This window comes from Mytilus trossulus, chromosome 10, assembly GCF_036588685.1.
Source record: "Mytilus trossulus isolate FHL-02 chromosome 10, PNRI_Mtr1.1.1.hap1, whole genome shotgun sequence".
Lineage (NCBI taxonomy): Eukaryota > Metazoa > Mollusca > Bivalvia > Mytilida > Mytilidae > Mytilus > Mytilus trossulus.
In genome coordinates this window covers 17,889,354-17,909,211 of record NC_086382.1, presented here as the reverse complement: position 1 = coordinate 17,909,211, position 19,858 = coordinate 17,889,354, and the positions used below count along the sequence as shown (strand labels likewise).

Sequence of the window (19,858 nt, the reverse complement as noted above, 5' to 3'; positions counted from 1 at the left end):
TTGTTTTTGATAGATCAAACACATATTTTAATGTATTTCTAATCAAGTGGTGGTCAACTCTGTTTACGTGATATAAAAAAATCAAAGTACTGAAGTACTGAACATCAGAGGGCCTCAAGTTATGTTGAATTATTGATAAATATTCCTTTCTTTCGTCGTATTATCTTGTTTAAAAGAACCACTTGTCACGGATTTATGTAGTTTAAAAGGAGATCAAGTCAAAAGGAAGTTCAGAATTTTATGGTAGATTATATTACATTTTGTTAAAATACATGCAATGCTGTTTAGTCATTGTTCTTTTGAGAAGAGGATGTACTAGCAACAATCATGTGACCTTATTCTTTATGTCCCAATTCAAAGTAAGGAGCTTGTTGTTGTCGTCGTCGGATGTTGTCTATCATAGCATTAAAAGCAAATCAACTAGTAAAATAATTTAGCGGTTATTTATCCCTTTCAAGTTGTGACCACAGAGCCTTTTTTCTTCTTTTATGAGTGCCAGACTTCTAAAGAACGTGACAACACCGAATAAGAGTTATCTCAGAACTTGTACTTAGATGACCAACACGACGGTGTCACATTTGGATCAAGCCCTGTTTACCTTTCGAGAGAACATAGTGTGCGATCAACTACGGTATTAAGTGGTGTACGTGTCATATACATCGTTTTGTCACACATGATTGTTTTCGACGATTACGGTTTTAAAAGATAATTGAAGCAATAAAAAATTCAAGCGTTTTAGTCAATACCAACATCTTTTTAAATAACTTAAACCATTTTTATGATAAAAAGATTTAATTCGACTATCAATATGTCCTATCCTGGTTTACTTAAAAAAACGAATGCATTCGATAGAAATCATCGAAATATTGAGAGCTATTCAAAGAGAAACCATTGTATTATAAACGCTTCATTGATGATGGTTTTGGAATTTTGACTCATGGTAAACAAAAACTTTAACTCGCAAACCGCCAATAAATTTCAATCCTCTTGAATTTGTAGTTGGTTTGAGAGGTATCTTTTATTTCGAAAAACGTATCTTTATAAAATTTAGTAAACACAGAAATAAGGAATTACAAGTAAAATACAAAAAAAAAAAAAATAATGAACACATTTTTCTAAAACAAAATAAGTACGTTCTTGAGGTCAAATATCTCTATGCAGCAAATGAAATAACAATAAGCATATTGTCTAATTCAGATATTCATAACCTTTTTGCACTGTTGTATTAAAAGATTTTTTTATTTTCTTTGATATAGAGTTGTTTGGATCAAAGTCAATTGTGTCTTCAAGAGCTTTATTGTTTATTTCTGGTAACAAAATCACAAGGAACGCCGATAAGAACATGAGACCGGCAAATATTAGATAAAGCAATCCAGGAATCTTCTGGCTCTGAAAAATAACGAAAATGCCATAAATATTTGATGAGGTGATAATTGCTCGTATCATTTAATAAACCAATTGCTATACTAAACTAAATGTTGACATGAAACGCATCTAAATTTATAAACAACCAAATATTCTACGCATGTTTATGGTAAATATTATTCTAAATAGAACTGTTTAAGGCTGATGATGCACTACTTAATGGCTTTATTTTTAAATTAACTTTCCTTTCCTTTTTATAAGAAAAAGTGTGTATACACTTTACATTATAATGTTGTTGTTGTTAGTCTTGCTTTATTGAACGTGTCAGTTGTAGACGTACTATCCGTTGACTGTCCCGATCAGAGATCATTAGGCTGTTGACGACTGTTGCTCTGACTTCACAAATCTTTTTTAGTTTTTAGTAAGAAGTTATCGATACGACATTTTGATGTGGTTAAAGTGAAAACGGTCTCTATAACATATGCATTTCCACAGCAATATTGTCAGATTGCACGGTATCATATTATAATATTTGAGAGGCACTACTTAGATATAACTAGAGGGTTCCGAATAACGGACAAAGGGTCAATAACAAGATCAGCAATCATCATTTACTTATTTCCAAACTACCTACAGCAAAATTAACAATTGGTGCTACCATTATCCCTATTCCAGACGTGGCATTCAGCAAACCGGAACCAATGTTTCTACAATTAACGACATCTAACAATTTTGTGAAATAGGTTGTCGTAAAAACACCAACCCAAAACCCAATCGTAACATTTTAATAGACTATCTGCTTATTCAGTGCGTGAACCGGTGACAAAATATTACCTCCCCTGTAAACGGTGCGCTCTTATGACTAGAGGTAATCGGTAAAGATCAGCGGAAAATGTTGTACATTGTTTACGAGCTTGAAATGAGCTAACACAGACGAACTAAGACGTGTCAACGTAATGTGAATATGATAATGCACCAGGTAAATTATTAATTGTTAAGTTTATCACATCATCGTATTTTCATATGATAGGTAAATAAGTGAATTTTCGATTTTAAGTATTATAATCATCTAATTGAATGTTCAAATTATTTTGCAGCGATGGTCTGTATGGAAGGAAGACTGTCATAAAACCCAACAGTTTCGGAAGGCCCTTTAAATAATTGCTTAACATCAATAGCGATGCTTTCAAGTGGTTGATTTAGCACAAGTTTAGCCAGGTTTTTCTTGTAATTGTGGCAGAAAAAAACACTAGACAGTGTCATGCATTGAAAGGATATCAAACGGATATTTTATAGAATGATTCTCATACATATGACAATCATATGCATAGGAATGTGGAGCTAGTGTCTTTCATGCAGCAATTTTTAATTTCCAATATAAATTCCGAAAAGACAAGAGCATAGAAATGTATACCAATGAGAAACATTCTTTGTGAATAAAATCAGGGCTCAAACCTGTAATCTTGCCATCCTTTCATATTTTTTTTTAATACTAACCTATAGTCGGAACATCTTGATTTTCTCCCAATTTGTAAAGTTAATTATGCTGCTTGACATATATTTTTTTTTGGGGAAAAAAATTGATATGCAGTCAAATGTGGCAGTTTTTAATATTTGTTGCTATGTGAAATAAAGGGAAGTAAATTAAAGTAAAAGAAGGCGGGCTTTTTCAAATAGTAAACAATTTTATTCAGATGCATAGTATTTTGTCAAATGATAAAGAATATCTTAGAAACTTGCTAGAAATTCATCTAATTTATAAAAGATGACATACTGAAATTTTAAAATAGGTAAAACCATCATACCTTGAACAAATTCAGTAAAAAAAAAAGGGGGGGGGGGGTAAATGCTACGAAATTTATATATTATTTATTTGTTTTCGATAGCCAAAAGATGATTTGACATGCAACTAACTACTTTTTCAATTTCATTGTAAAGTAAAATTGGCTTTTTTTTTGGGGGGGGGGGGGGGGTCTGTTAATTGTGGTCTGATATTTTCAGGTTCTCTTTGGATTGCCAAATAATATTATAATCATCTAATTGAATGTTCAAATTATTTTGCAGCGATGGTCTGTATGGAAGGAAGACTGTCATAAAACCCAACAGTTTCGGAAGGCCCTTTAAATAATTGCTTAACATCAATAGCGATGCCTTCAAGTGGTTGATTTAGCACAAGTTTAGCCAGGTTTTTCTTGTAATTGTGGCAGAAAAAACACTAGACAGTGTCATGCATTGAAAGGATATCAAACGGATATTTTATAGAATGATTCTCATACATATGACAATCATATGCATAGGAATGTGGAGCTAGTGTCTTTCATGCAGCAATTTTTAATTTCCAATATAAATTCCGAAAAGACAAGAGCATAGAAATGTATACCAATGAGAAACATTCTTTGTGAATAAAATCATTTCAAAACTTAAATGTGCCATAAGTGTTGCATTATTCATCAGTAGAGATAATCAGATTCCAGTAAGATTGTCCAACTGATGGTTTTTGTTTGTAATGTTTTGTAAATCTTAGTTTTTTTACAAGCTGGGCTGTACAGGTTACCACGGCTGCCCCTTCCAGTGTGAGACAATATTTTGTTTATGACAAACAAAATTAATGATTCAAGACTGGAGCGGACCCCTTTTAGGCAGTTAGTGCGAATTCTTTAGGTTTCAACCTTTACATGCAATACGGGGGGAGGGGGGAGATTTTTTTTACCGAGTCAAACATTTTTCCTAATAATAATACATTGAGATTTAATATATATACTTTGCTATATGTAGTGTTTATATTAAAATATTGCCAAACAAAATTCATTAAATTTTGGATAATAATATTGTTTAAGAAAAACCCTTACCCCCTGTTCATCATAAAAGTTCATAATCTTCTGTAACACACGTGCATGGTTAATTCGGATCACATATTCGAATATTTCGATATTATAAGAATTTGAAGGTTAATATCATTTACAATATCATTCAGAAAATTTTCTGGGATTTTTTTTTTACTATCAACGTTGAACCTCGAGGTTACATTGTAGTAAAAAAAAATCCAATAAAAACGTTGAATGTAAATGATATGCACCTTTAAAATCTTATTTTGTAGGACTCATGTTGTTCAAACATAATGTGTTGATCAATTATGTTATGATGATTTTGATAAACTTCACATTAGGTAATCGTATATTGATTGTCCCAACGATATACTTGTCGGTGTGCTCGATCATACGAATTTACCGACATTCATATAGACAAAATGACACAACTTTGAAAAATTCTGGTGACGAAACTACATTTCGGAACACGTTAAAAATTGGATACCCAGAGAGCTACATTATTAAGGTTTGATATATATTTTTTTCAAAAAAAAAGAAAAATATGCAGTCAAATGTGGCAGTTTTTTACACACCCCTATGTTGAACAATAGGTTGTTCAATTAACAGCATGTTTGGCAATTAAAAAATCATATAGTAACAAATTTAGCTTTAACATATACTTTATTTATAGTGGTTGTATACATGTTATATAATGGTTTTGTGTTTTAAGAGATATTCATCCCTCTGCATATCGGGTTTTATGCGTAAATTGTCTCTCCTGTTTTTAGACCTTTTCTATCTCTTTCATAAGAAGAGTGACTTTTCTATTGTTCTGGTGTCACTGGAAATCCCACTGTATTGAGATTGTAGGGGTTGAAAATCACTGAATTATTTTCTACAAGCAACAAACAATGGCCATCAACTTTGTTGGTTCTTGCACATTGTTATCATCAGTCGTATTAATTCGTAGCTTATTATTACGCGCACATGAATAAAGATGACAGTGCGATATTTTCGAAATCTTTCTCGTCAGAAAAAAAGAACAAGTCAGCAATCAAGAGCCCCGCAGTAAGACCTCATCGGCATGTTGATTACTTGTTGTAAAACAATTTCACCAAGCATTATTCTGATTTAACACAAATCATCTTTCCGTCTATTTTTCTGAGTTAAGAACGAGGAATACTTCTGTAAAATGTGATATGTTCTTATAATTGTACTAGAACACACCCGTGATATCGCGGGTCCGTGACTGAATTAAAGTATTTAACTATGCGCACGCTTTATTTCAGTATTATTATTGTCATCTGATAAAGTCATGTTGATCATAAGATACACAGTTTTCTCTACTTTCAAATCTTTCTGTTTGAACCCGTCGAACTGGAACGGGTTGGCAATTATTGGTATTATTAAAATCATTTGGAAAACAAAAGGTCCTGGAATGGAGTATTATTCAATCAACAGCATTGTCCTATATTAGTTACGTTTTACGTCATGCCCGCTAACAAATTGAAAACTGTAACTATACGCCTTATTTTTAGTCAAGATTTTAAGTATTCGTATTGTTATCTTAGAAAGTCTTACTGATTAAAATACTACAATAGGTAACAATTTGGCAATGATTGATCGAATTCAGTAGTGTCAACCCTGTGATTAGTATTCGTATTGTTATCTTATAAAGTCTTACTGATTAAAATACTACAATGGGTAACAATTTGACAGTGGTTGATCGAATTTAGTAGCGTCAACCCTGTGATTATGACCCGTGTATATAGCACAATCCCAAATACACCGCCTGTCAGATGCGGAACATACAGATAAGGTAATAGGTAACGGGTGAATATACTATTGGTATCGGTATCGGACTCGACACGGAACTTCCTAATTATTGGCAATATTAATTACTTGAAAAACAAAAAGGCCTGGAGTGGTGTAATTTTTAATGTACACCTTTGTACTATATTAGTTATATATAAAGGTCAGATGCGGACCATACAGATAAGGTAATAAGTAACAGGTGAATATACTATCGGTATCTGACTCGACACGGAACTTCCTAATTATTGGCAATATTAATTACTTGGAAAACAAAAGGGCCTGAAGTGGTGTAATTTTTAATGTACACCTTTGTACTATATTACTTATATATAAAGGTCAGATGCGGAACATACAGATAAGGTAATAGGTAACAGGTGGATATACTATTGGTATCGGTATCGGACTCGACACGGAACTTCCTAATTATTGGCAATATTAATTTCTTGGAAAACAAAAGGGCCTGAAGTGGTGTAATTTTTAATGTACACCTTTGTACTATATTAGTTATATATAAAGTTAAATTCTTTGATTCGTCGTTTTGACGTGAATACGACTGACAAATCGGACCTCGTTATTTTAGTATTATAGATACAAGATGAGGGACTCTTACTAAAGGTTTTGACTTTTTTCATTCACATCTGATTCACATCACTTAATAGAAGGTAATTTCACTAAAAGGAGTAGGTCCAGTAAGGCCCATTTTTGGCCCCAAAATATAGCAGTTCCACAAAATTGTTAAAATGTAAACTTTTAGTTTTTCATTGGACAGTAGAATGCTACATAAAGTTGGGCTGCTTTTGACAATATAATGCACATATATCGGTTTCTAGCACCATTAAGTCATGCCGCTTTAATAATTACTGAAATCTTCACAATCCTAGCATTTTAGTTAAATTTTAGACGGTTTTCGTATAAAACGAAAGTGGCCGCATTCGTGTTCATTCTTAATATTGAAATGGAAGTTGTATTTTATGATAATACATAACATATATAAAGGTTGAGGATAAACACGGGTGCGGCCACTTTCATTTTTGACAAAAAAACATCTGAAAAATGTCATTTTTCGGCATATTTGGTAGATTTTTCGTATTTTAGCATGAATCGGTGCCATTTTTATGACTAAATGCGTTAAAATCTTTCACATACAGTAATTGAATCAAATAAAATAGACACTTAAGGTTCCACTAAAGTCAAATTTTCAAAAAAGTAGGAGCATTTTAAAATGTCAAAATTCTATAAAAAATACATATTTTTGAAGCTTGAAATTTGTACCAATTATACATATGTATATAAGGTTGAAAAAAACAAACATGACTCCAAGAAACTCATATGAACAAATAGAGTATTCACCAATAAAATATTGAAAAATGAAGTTTCAACACACATTTAAAAAAAAAAATCCAGGACATTTATTAACGAATATTCAAATACAAGATTAATCGCATTTTAATAAGCATGTGTATACGCAGTGCAAGCTATCATTTAACATTGTTGTAGATAGCCAGTTTCTTTGAAAACAACAAAAGTTTGACCATATCTTTTTGATGAAGGCAGCCATTTTCTTTAATTTTTGACGACACACCGATTATGCTTACTTTTTCTGGTTTATAGATTTTGATCAGACATGAAACTTATTTGTATTAAAATTTTGTTATTTGGGAATTCTTTCTTGTGTTTGGATCGAAATGTCCTTACCATTTACACTGTTAAAAAGGCATCTGAAGCAGCTGACACTCCATTCTTTGAAACCGAAAGTAGTTGTTAAAATCAATGCGCAAATTCGCATTGTAAGAAAACGATATATATACCAAAGGACTCTTTGATAGATCGTTTCTCAGTTAGAACATTTACGTTAGTTTCAATTCTTCAACCATTTTTTGGAAAACAATACGTTTAATGTTGATTTTATAATACGAAACTACGTACTATTTTTAGGTACACAACTTCCGGAAAGAAGAAAATATGCTGATCTTTGATCACGAACTTGTAAACAGAGGGAAAAATCTAATTTATAGACAATCGGTGTATTTGATCTGGTAAGCACTAATGTCCCCTTATATTAACATGTATATTGCTGTTATAAAAGTCCATAATATGTCCATCAGACGAAAGGATTAAGCGAAAAAGGAAAAAAATAGTATGATTTTTTTCCATCGTCATTTCACAACACGTGAAGTATCTGGTAAGTAATAACTTTTTAAAACTACAAATAAAATTGTATGAAGCAAAATGAAGCACAAAAGTGTACATAAAAGTGTCATAAATTGACAGGTAAGTAAAAAAAATAATTTATTTTACACATTGAAAAACAATTTTATATGGAAAGCAAGAGGAAGCACATGTTAACAACAAAGTAGTAAAAATGGCTAGAAAAATCAAAATTAGTAAGATATTTGGTAGAAGTTTAGGCAGACATATGCAAAAAAGGAGAGAAAAACACAAAGGAAGACCTACTTATACAATTAAAAAGTCAAGGCAGTCCAAAAATGAAAGTGTGAAGCTGATAATTAGAAAAATTCGTAAGTTCTACAACACCACCATACAGAAAACCAAATCATAAGCATCCGTTTATGCATCCTTTGCTACTGGTTGTGAACTTAAACTGAAGATTCGTAAGGTGAAAGATCTAAGCCCAAAGGGTTACCGAGTAATGAACCTAGATTGTTTACAATCCCATATATCAGAAATTACAATGCATGCATGCTTATGTGTCGAAGCCATTAAAGTTACAAACCAAGGAAAACCACCTATAACACTTGAAACTGAGGTTCATTCGTTTGGATTGGCCAGTGTGATGTTGGCGCAGTGTCAAGGGTGTCACAAAAAGTTTACCTTAGATAGTAGCCCAAAAGTTCCTGGGTCAAAACGCTTCGATATCAATGTGAGGGCTGTGTGGGGCAGTATGGTAACTGGGAATTGTCCGTCCCATCTAAATGAGTTTTTGGCAACACTGAATTCCCCCGGATTATCACAGCCCTCATTTACTGCAATAGAAACAGAGATCGGCCAGTGGTGGCACTCTATTCTAGAGAAGGACATGCTGTCAGCTGGGCAAGAGGAAAGACTTCTTGCCATCGATAGAAAGGATTTTCATGAAGAAGTGCCAGCTATAACGGTAATTACAGATGGAGGATGGTCTAAACGTACCCATAAACATTCCTATAATGCAGCAGGGGGGGGGGGGGGGGTGGCCATAATCATTGGGAAAGAGACGAAGAAATTGTTACATATGGCGTAAGGAATAAGTACTGTTACATATGTAGCACCAATAATACGAAAGACCAAGACAGTCAATCAATGGAGAGTGACGTTATTTTGCAAGGGTTTCTGGAAGCAGAGAAAAAACATGGAGTCAGGTACATGAGGGTAGTTGGTGATGGTGATTCATCAGTATTTGCCAAAATCAGAGAGGATGTACCAGGTTGGGGAAGATCGGTAAAAGAAGAGGAATGTGCTAATCATGTCTCAGAATGCTACAGGTCAAATTTAGAGAAACTTGTGACTGACAATCCCCTGTACAAGGGTAGGCATCATCTTTCAAAAACAACAAGAGTAAGGCTAGTTAGTGCTTTGAGATGTGCCATTCGAGTACGTTCAAAAGAATTCAAGGAGAAGAAATATGATCAACAAACTGCAATAAAGAAGTTAAATAATGACATAAGAAATTCGGTTCATCATGTTTTTGGTCAGCATGACCAGTGTTCTGATTTTTGGCCTGATCAAACTGCACCAACTTCTAACCCAATTGATACAGATAATATCGAAACTGTAATAATTAATGACCAAATTGACTTTTGGACTGAGGGATCTTCCATTTCATGCCAGGAAGAGGCCCGTGGTGGTACAACTATTGATTACAGCAATGTTGAACAGCATATTATTAGAGATGTCACATTAATACTGAATAGGATCGCTGAGAAATCAGATAGACTTTTGGGAAACAGCACTACCAACCTAGCTGAAAGCTGGATGCATATAAGGACAAAGTTTGATAGAGGTAAGGTTTACAACATTTGTAATAGGGGTTCATGGCATGCTCGTTGTTATGGTGGTGCATTAAGAATGAACTTAGGTCCAAAATGGTCTTGCAAGTTTTGGGAATCTTCTACAGGAACAGAACCGGGATTTTTCTCTAGAAAACTTTATGCCCCTCATGAACAAACTTTGGCCAATTCCACCAGGTATAAATCAAAACCAAGTGTTCATCAACTTCGATGGAAAAAGAAATTCTCAAGCCTGAAAACAAGCACCACAAGAAAGGCTACTAGAGCATATGGTCCAGAAGCTACTGATGTTGTAGAAGATGTCTCCACTACAGTACTTCAAAAACTTCAAGATAAATTTTTACAAACTCATATCAATCTTTCGGCCCAACAGTGTAAAAATATAACTACTTCTACAGTTCATCAATATCAGTCAGGCCTTTGGCATTCGGAAAGGAAAAAGAGAATAACTGCATCTAACTTTGGTTCAATTGTCAAAAGAAATCCATCTCTGCCTATTGCAAAATTTGTCCGTACCATTCTTTATTCGTCATTCAGTGGAAATCGTCACACAAGAAATGGTGTTAACCAAGAAGATACAACAATAGAGGAATACAAACTAAAGAAAGCTGAAGAAAATGAAAATGTATCTGTAGAACGAAGTGGACTGGTCAAACATCATACCCACAAATACTTGGCTGCTAGCCCAGATAGCATAGTTACTATATCCACAGGAGAAACTGGTATTATTGAAATAAAAAACTTACTACATTCTAAACCTTTTAACCTTTGGCAAGCATCAGCAAACAAAACATTCTGCTTAGAAAATATATCAGGAAAACTGCAACTAAAAGAAAACCACAACTACTTTTACCAATGTCATGGACTTCTAAACATCTGCAATAAAGACTGGATTGATTTTGTGGTCCGCACATTGAATCCTTACCAAATTTTTATTCAGAGAATTCATCGAGATGATTCTTTATGGGAAAATACAATGCTTCCGAAACTTCAGTCTTTTTACAACAAGGCAATACTTCCTGAATTAGCTTCACCAAGAGAAGGGAAAAGTCCAGGAATTAGAGAACCTGGGATGTGGGTAAGTCTGAAAATATGCACAAATGCATATATAATAAAAAGAAATGAGTCCTTATACCTATATGGTAAAGTAATAACAAATGAAGATAATAAATTTAAAATAGCTACATTAATTAATAAGTAATATCAACTAAAGGTAGGTATTCATATCTTGTGCTATCATTTGTTAGTACATGATATAGCAAAACTCTTGACATTTATTTAAACCAAAATCACCAGAACAAGATGTATTATATATTTGACATACATTTATATACATGATTTTAAAATATAATCATGCTCAAATTGAAATGTATGCTACATAAAGGTAGTAAATAGTAGAAACAAAGGTATGTACATGTATCAATGAGACAATCTCCCAAAAATACATACATATCTTTATTCATTTATTTAGTTAGAAATTAACTTTGCTTCTTATGATCATTGAGGTAACATTTTTCATATGTAAAAGAAAGTGTAAGGTGTATGTACAATGATGTATGTCACTATATGTCAATGAGACAATATAGAAAAATATTACATAATCCGTTACCATGATAACAATGCTCAATATGCCATACCACATAAAAAAATGTCCATAAAAGCCCCTTTTATTTGATTAAATTATGTTAATCTTATTAAAACTGCTTAAAATCCTTTAAAATTACTGCAGATTTTCTACTATCATGACTATGTATATGCTACATTTTTCAGTGTTGCTGTCATTCTTCAGATTTGTTATTCAGTTGTATAAAACTACATGTATGCATTTGTGATAATATGATTTTTGTCATTGCAGTATGTCAACCCAGTAAAACCAAAGAGACAAAAAGGAAAGAGGAAACAGTCTTCGACCTCATCAAATAAACAAACCAGGAAACAAAAATCAAGAAAATCCAGTTCATCAGACTCCGATATCACTGACACTCTCAACCACAGGGGTCAGGTCAAATAAGTCAAAGGTAAAACAATTTTTGAATAGTAATTCAGCAAAAATTGAAAAGTGATCAATTCTGAATTTGTCCTTTAAAAATATATATATTTATACATAATTATGTCAATGAGATAACATCTAAAAAAATAGAAAGTGACAAAATTTACATTATCCTTCAACAGGCCATACAACACAACAAACAAATGTTTATGAAAGTTTGTTTTTATCAAAAATCATATCTACATACATGTTGATATTGCCTAATTACATATGTGCATTTTGAACTATCACAGGTGTGACACAATCGGCTTTAGGAAAGAATTATGCTCAAAATGTCATTTGTCCTTATGAAAGACGTCACTGTTCTCAAGATGAAGAACAGCAATAAACATGCTGTTTCTTTTGCATCAACTTTTTTATGTAAATGTTCCAATGAAAAAAAACAAGCATAGAACCAAGAAACACAAAAAGAATAACAATTCAATAGTTATCAAAAGTACCAGGATTATAATTTTATACGCCAGACGCGCGTTTCGTCTACACAAGACTCATCAGTGACGCTCAGATCAAAATAGTTAAAAGGCCAAATAAATACAAAGTTGAAGAGCATTGAGGATCCAACAATTAGCACTTCCATCATGAACTCTCACCAAGAAATAGGAGTGATAGCATGTGGACTAATATCCAGGATTTAAAGCTATTACATGTACTTCTTATATTCACATATAGTTTTTGCAATAAGTTTTTTCAAATGGGATGATGTATCATTGATGCCTATTCCCATTTCCTTATTTTTTCATATGTAACCACATAATATATAAGAAAAGATATGGCAAACATGATCACCCAGACACATAAATCTCCCTTGCTACAAGAAATAATAAGGGTGCATCAGAATCCTGCACTGTGATCAGTTTGTCGTAATAGACAAAAGTAAAACTCCACAAAGCTTGCAAACATTTATTGTAAGTGATCTGGTCATCATAAACACCATAATGATATTTCTTTGTTTATTATGAGACAAATATTTTATATGACAGGTTTTAATATTTTATAAAAACAAGACAGAGACAAATTAAATTTTTGGGCCGAAGCATTAAACATGAATGGATAATTGATGAAACTTCACAACAAAAAGAATGGTATAAAGGGACTGTAGTATCTTTGTTATCTGGAACTGATGGAAGATTAACTGTCATTTATGAAGTTTTGTATGAGGGAGAGGATGAACCATTTGAAATTGACCATTTAATACAGGATTATCAATATGGATCAGTGCAGTTCATTGATGTGTAACAGGTTATAAGAAAAAAGGTACTTTTGATAAATAAATATTTATTTTTCAGAGGAGAACTTGCTTCTTGTAGTGTGGACTGTTAAAGGCCAAAAGGCAAACACTAAATGATGACATTTTTGTCATAATTATGTAGTATTTTGTTCTGCAATACATACTCCTTTCCTTATTAATGTCTGGAACCACCAAAATGATATTGGGTATATGTGAATTAGACACCACAAAAGAAACATTTACAAACTAAAACTAACATCATCTATGAATTTTCATGAAACTGTAGGGTTTATCAGTAAGCAGCAATAATACAAGGAAACAAATATCAGACATTCAAATTAAAATACCATTAATAATAGTTATACCTATAATAAAGCAAAATAGGCAAAGTATTTCACGTGAAAAATCAGATATCATTTAACAGAAAAAAACAAAAAAATGTCTTGTTTGGGGAAGGTAAACAAATATTATATATATATATATCTATTACATCTCATCTAATAAAATTATGTCACCATTCACCCAAAGATTGTCAAAAGACATGAAAGTTCTTGTGAAATATCATATTTGATATTCTAGTTATTTTAATTTTTATTGAACTAATATATCATGTATATGATTCTGTTAAACTTACTTATTGTTGCTAGAATTTAGTGCCACAATGTAGATTACTTTTATACAAGAATTATAATTCTTGAACAAATGAAGGGTTTAATCAATCAATTTGTAATGTTACACCCTCCCCCCCCCCCCCCCCCCCCCCCCCCCCCCCCGCACACACACACATCATTATCCAGTTTTGCAAAGAAGTATTTGCTACAGTTGTTTGCATTATTTGTAATAAAACATAAATTGTATTGAACCTTTTCCAACTTTCATTTTGAGAGAGCCGTGGTGTAGTGGTTAGTGCATCGGACTACTAACACAAAGGTTCCTGGTTCGATTCCCGTTTGGGATGAAAATTCCAGGAACTCAATTTTCGGCTCTCCCTTGACACCATTTGCAAGTATGGTCTTGAGGAAACGATGATAGTCCGTCGGACGGGGACGGTAAATGGCTGACCCGTGTTAAGAAAGAGCCACATCTCTTGAACGTTAAAGACACCCTTGTAGATTTCGAAAAAGAGTAGGCTAATGCCGCTACAAGGCAGCACTCGCACCCGCAAAGTGGAAAGGGATTAATATAAGTTGCAAAACTTGTTTCCCAATCCACTATAAATAAATATGTTTAAACTAACTTTCATTTTCAAAAACATATTTTGAATATTGTAAGATTCATATATATGTAATATAGTAACACTGTGCTCCATACTTTAAAAAAAATAGTTCCAAAACAAAAATGGCCTTCAATTTTTCTTAAATACCACACATTTAAATCACTGAATATGACCTGTTGCATGCATTTTAATGTTAATGAATGATAGCTTGTACTAGATAGACACTTGGTTTATACTTTAAATTCTTTTTTTCAGGGTTTTTGTGACTTAGGACATTACTGGATTTTTTAGAAGATGGACTTACTTGTATACAGAATTTTTGACTTATGAACATATATTGTTGTTTAGAATTGTTTAATTTGAATAGTGCTCATCACAAGGAAGATTTTGATATATGATATGGTATGTTTTATCCAGTATATAGTCTGATATTAAAGTTTAAAGTTGAACATGATTTTGACTTTAGTGGAACCTTAAGTGTTAAAAGTGGTTAAAATCTTTCATCAGATGAACATGAAATTGAGGCTAAAATCGGTCCTTACTGGACCTTCTCCTTTCACGCCTGTTTTTTTATTGCTGATAAAATAAATGTTGATAATGCTTACAAAGGTTTTGTGGAGCAATTAGGGAGACCCATGCATACTTTTAAAGTTGTTTTACAGATTTGGGATTTTAGTTCACAGCAGGTTTATAAGTCATTTAGCTAACAAATTTGACAGAGAAAATGTCAAATCATGGAAGTATTATATGTCAATATAATACTTCCATGGTCAAATACAGAGGAGTTAATGACTTGCACTAGTGTAATAAGGTTTTTTTAAGGTCTTTCCCCTACGTTTTGTTTTTCTAATGTTTTTTTTTCTTTTTCTTTTTTTTCTTCCAACATTTGTTTGACATGCCCGCCTCTTGTTTCTGTTGAAGTTATTGAGACCACATATGGACCATCGCTAGACCTCACCATGATGTATTACCAAATGACCCTGTTAAGGATTTCATCATCCCCTTTAGGAGTTATCTCCTTTTTATTGATTTTTTAGCCCCCCCTCGTTGGTTTTAAAGATATCATGACTTTGATCGGACATAATGTAGGTCTCATCATGATGTATAACCATGTGTGGCTGAATAGGTTTTCATCGTCCCCTATGAGAGTTATATCCCCTTGAAACAATTTCTTTCCTTTGCATTTTCTCAAAAAGTATAAGTGATAGAATCGATCTGAAAACGGCAACATGTACAGGAACTGATGGCAATGTTAATGAACATATACAATCATTTTGTTATTAACCTTTTTAAGGAGTTATTCCCCTTGAAAAATTGTGAATAATTTTAGAAAAATATTATTTCAAGAACCGGAAGTCGAAGAGACTTGGGACCTTCACCAATAATCTTTAATTCGTGTGACCTTTAATATGCACCCAAGGTCAAAGATCACTGAGTGCAAAAAAAAATTACGCTGCAATTTCAAGCTTACATTAGAAAAACGATATGACTTTGCTGCATACATACATACATACATACATAGTGTAAATTTTTCCTCTCGACGAGCTCTACATTTTATATAAGAAGCCCAAAAATGTCCAACCGTCTGTTTAAACGTTACAACGGGATGATTCTTAAAAGTATAGTATTGTGTGTACATCTTTTTAAAGGTAACAGATATCAACCTACTATAAACTGCTAAGATGATCAGTAATTCAAGACCTTCAATTTGAGGTCAATGTCAGGTCATGATGAAATTTCACCTTTGACCTTCACAGTATACAATGACCTTGAACTTGCGATATTTGAAAGGTCAAGTAGTCGTGAGTTGAATGGTGGTAGTCCCATGTCTCCACGACTTCCGGTTCTCAAGTTTGGTATTGCATCATATATTTGATGATTAATTGTTACCTTTGTGAACTTTGAAATTGTCCCAATTCTTTTTCTATAATGTTGTCCTTTAACTGTAGATCATTTACCATTTAACAGATTTGAGATATCTATTGATGTTTTAGAGATAATGCAGTTTGAAATTTTGCAAGCGGCGGCATGTATTTCTGAATCAACAACAGCTTACCACTTAAAATGTTTAAGAAATTAAAGAGGTTAACATAGTTATATGTTTGACCAAATACCAATAACATTCCATTGAGAAAAACACCAAAAAATCATTTTGAAATTTTCATGTTTTGCATTGACTTTGTAAGTTTCATAACTTCTATTTATATAGTTGATATTGCATCATTATTTGCACTTTGTCAAATGGGGTCATCTGATATATCAAATTGAAGGTCTTAATAAACTCTACTTAAAAATGAAAGTTTTGAACACCCTTTTCATCGCAGGGGGACGGGTGGGGTCATTTAGTGCAAACATTCAAATTTCTCAGATGGTAAGGTTGTCACATATCAAATGAAAGAACATAAGCGTACATTTCAAATTTCAAATTGATGTCCCACAAAAATTGGTTGAATGGGATCATTGAGTGCAAAAAATATTTTTTTCTTTTACGATAGGGTTGTTGTATATCAAATGAAAGGTCGTGATGTGTACGTTTAAAATATCAAATGTCCGACCTCCAAAAATTAGTTGGATGGGGTTATTAAGTGCAAAAATCAATCTTTCTAGAACATGGCGTTGTCGCATATCAAATGAAAGCTCATCTACCCTGTGTTACATATATTATACTTCCGATCTCAAAAATGTAGGCGGATGAGGTCATTAAGTGTAAAAAGCGAAAAGTTTCAGAAGGTAAGCTTGTCGTATATCAAACGAAAGGTCAAACAAAGAACATTATCAAAACATCACTTTTACAGGAAAGACCTTTCAATTGTTTTACAAACAATTGAGATACTAGTTATACTCTTTTTTTTTTTATTTCTTTGGGTCACGGTTTCATTTAATATTGCACATGCAATTCGTATTAAATTTAACATTAAATCAGTCATACCGTAATTACTACAGTTGGATATATTTCAGCGGTTATCAGCATGACAGATACTCAGCCAGCAGTCACAAATGCTTTTGAGGAAAGTGCAAAAATTGTTACAAATATTCCTTATTTTCTAGATCAGAAACGTCAAAACGTATGCATAAACTCATCATAGATACTAGAATTAAAATTGTGTATGCCTAGCGCGTGTTTCGTCTGCAAAATAATTTTATCATTGAATGCAAAAACATAATCAGAGAATTTTGTTCGGAAAGAAACATATGAAGTGCATGCTATGTTTTTGTTTGTTTTGATAGTGTCTTACTATAAAATGCATATACAGCTATATATACAAAAAATTCAAATAAACACGTACAAGTGTAAATTATTTTATCTGCAATTCAATTTGACTTTCAATGTTTCATCCTTTTTATTTCCTAGTTTATGATAATGGTCAAATTTAATTGGGTATATACAATGAACAAATTTTATGATCGTGTGTTCAATATTTACTTAATGAGGTAAACATGGGATTCGTGCGCGTAAAACTAGTTGGACCTCTCCAAATTGTGAGTATGTATACCTACGCAATCTAGATCTTATGTTTTCATTGATGTTTGTCATTTTTTAAACTCTATTTTTTCGAAAGAATCGGGTGTTGGTCTGTTGTAGTGTCAAAAATTTAGGGTTTCCCATTTTATGAATTATTCACTTGCATATTTATTTTTATATTTCTTAAAGGAAAATTAAAATGATTTTACATTACCTAAGGCTTGTAATATGCCTACGATCATCCCTGAGCATCCACCAATAATATAAAACATTGAAGTTGTCTATCTTCTTCCAATGCTGAGAATATAAAAGATACTAGTATAAAGCATAACATTGCATAAAAAAAATGACATAATAATGATTTAAATCCAAGGAACTGATATTATTAAACTGAATGTAAATGGTATTTTTTTTCAGATAAAGGTTTATGATGTTTCGTTGTGAAGAGCAGTTTTGTGGAGAAAATGTTGAAAAACTAAATTTCTATAAATCAGTGGACGGTTTAAACAGAATATCGAAAACAATGCAATGAATTATAGGTTATAAGAAAACTAAAATCACAAAAATACTAAACTCCGAGAAAAATTTCAATCGTAAACGAGTGGACAACAACAAAAAGGCATTTTCAAATGTAGAAAATGGTGGATTGAACCTGGTTTTATAGCGCTAAATCTCTCACTTTTACAACAGTCTCATCAAATTCCGTTATACATGTATTTACAACGATGTGCATGTGAACAAAACAGACATAATAAATAAAATATTCAAAATATGGGTACAGCAGTCATCACTGTGTCACAATCTTAAAACAAACAATTTAACAAAACAAAAAAAAATCGAACAAGCATCTATCAAATAAAAACACATTCATTAATGCTTCGTGTAGCCTTTTCATCTAAATTTGGGGTTTTAATGAAAATTATGATAAAAGGTGAACAAGCCTTTGTGATACCTCGAAAAAGGAAAGTATTATCCTTTTCCTTTATCTAACTATTTATTGTTAATCAATAAAAAATCACAAAACAAACAATCGTGGTTATAAAAGGGAGACAATTCAATCTCAATATGTGTTTAATCCCAGGAGAAATAAATCTTGTTACATGAGGAGGTATCTCATCAACTTTAGTCTATTTGTTTAAAACATCTTCTAGATATTTATTTTGCATACCCATGTTTTATAATTAATTCTTCGCTTTGGGCTCGCAAAGTACTCTCTAGTTTAAACTTTAAATATGCATTTGCTATGTAATCTGTGTGGTATTGTGAAGAGATCGTTTGTATTGTGTGTGGTGAGACCTTATAGTTGACAGTTGAGAGTAAAAAACGAGATGTTTGAAAAAATGGCTATTACTAGTATCAAAACAAAACAAAAAGCGAATCGTAAGTTTCGCATATAGGAAACAAATCAAGTAGAATAATGTAATTTATTGCAGAATGATGGTTTGCTTATTAGTGCAAGTCATTGTGACACTGATAAGGGGGTGGTCAGAATTATGGGAACTATGGAATTAGAGGACTAGAAATGGGAATTAGATGGACGAAAGCTTCAGTCAGGGTGGTTTTAATCGTGACGAAAGTGTTGTTTAAACAGAAATACTTCATGTTGATGAAAAATAGAATGCAGAGGAACAGAATATGGAGTGAAGTAGGAATTAGGGGAGGGAATCAATTTCCCCTTGTCCTACAAATAACTGAAAGCCAAGAAATAAGTGATTAGGGTCATGTATGTAGAACGATCAATTACGAAGGGGATGCAGACCACAACTTGGTCTAATATGACAATTAATGTCGAATGTAGTAGCGCTATCTAAATAAAAAAAAAAGTACAATTTGTAATGTGTAGACCAAAAGTAGAGAAATGTAGCATTGGATGACTCCAGCGAGTAGGAGCGCATCCGGCAGAGCTCAGC

The 19,858-nt window shown here is 32.6% G+C and overlaps 1 long non-coding RNA gene across 3 annotated transcripts in view; it reads left to right on the top strand.

The window, feature by feature from the left end:
• LOC134686051 (uncharacterized) overlaps positions 1-18,605 on the top strand; it is a 54,765-nt gene extending 36,160 nt beyond the window's left edge. For 2 of the 3 annotated variants that reach the window (XR_010101518.1, XR_010101516.1), the window contains exons 4-7: positions 7,923-8,023; positions 11,847-12,009; positions 13,022-13,295; positions 14,741-14,934. This is a non-coding gene — a long non-coding RNA (uncharacterized LOC134686051). Of the gene's footprint in view, positions 1-7,922; positions 8,024-11,846; positions 12,010-13,021; positions 13,296-14,740; positions 14,935-18,365 lie in introns of those variants that run through there. The other variant, XR_010101517.1, reaches the window with a different exon arrangement.
• Positions 18,606-19,858: the final 1,253 nt, after the last annotated feature.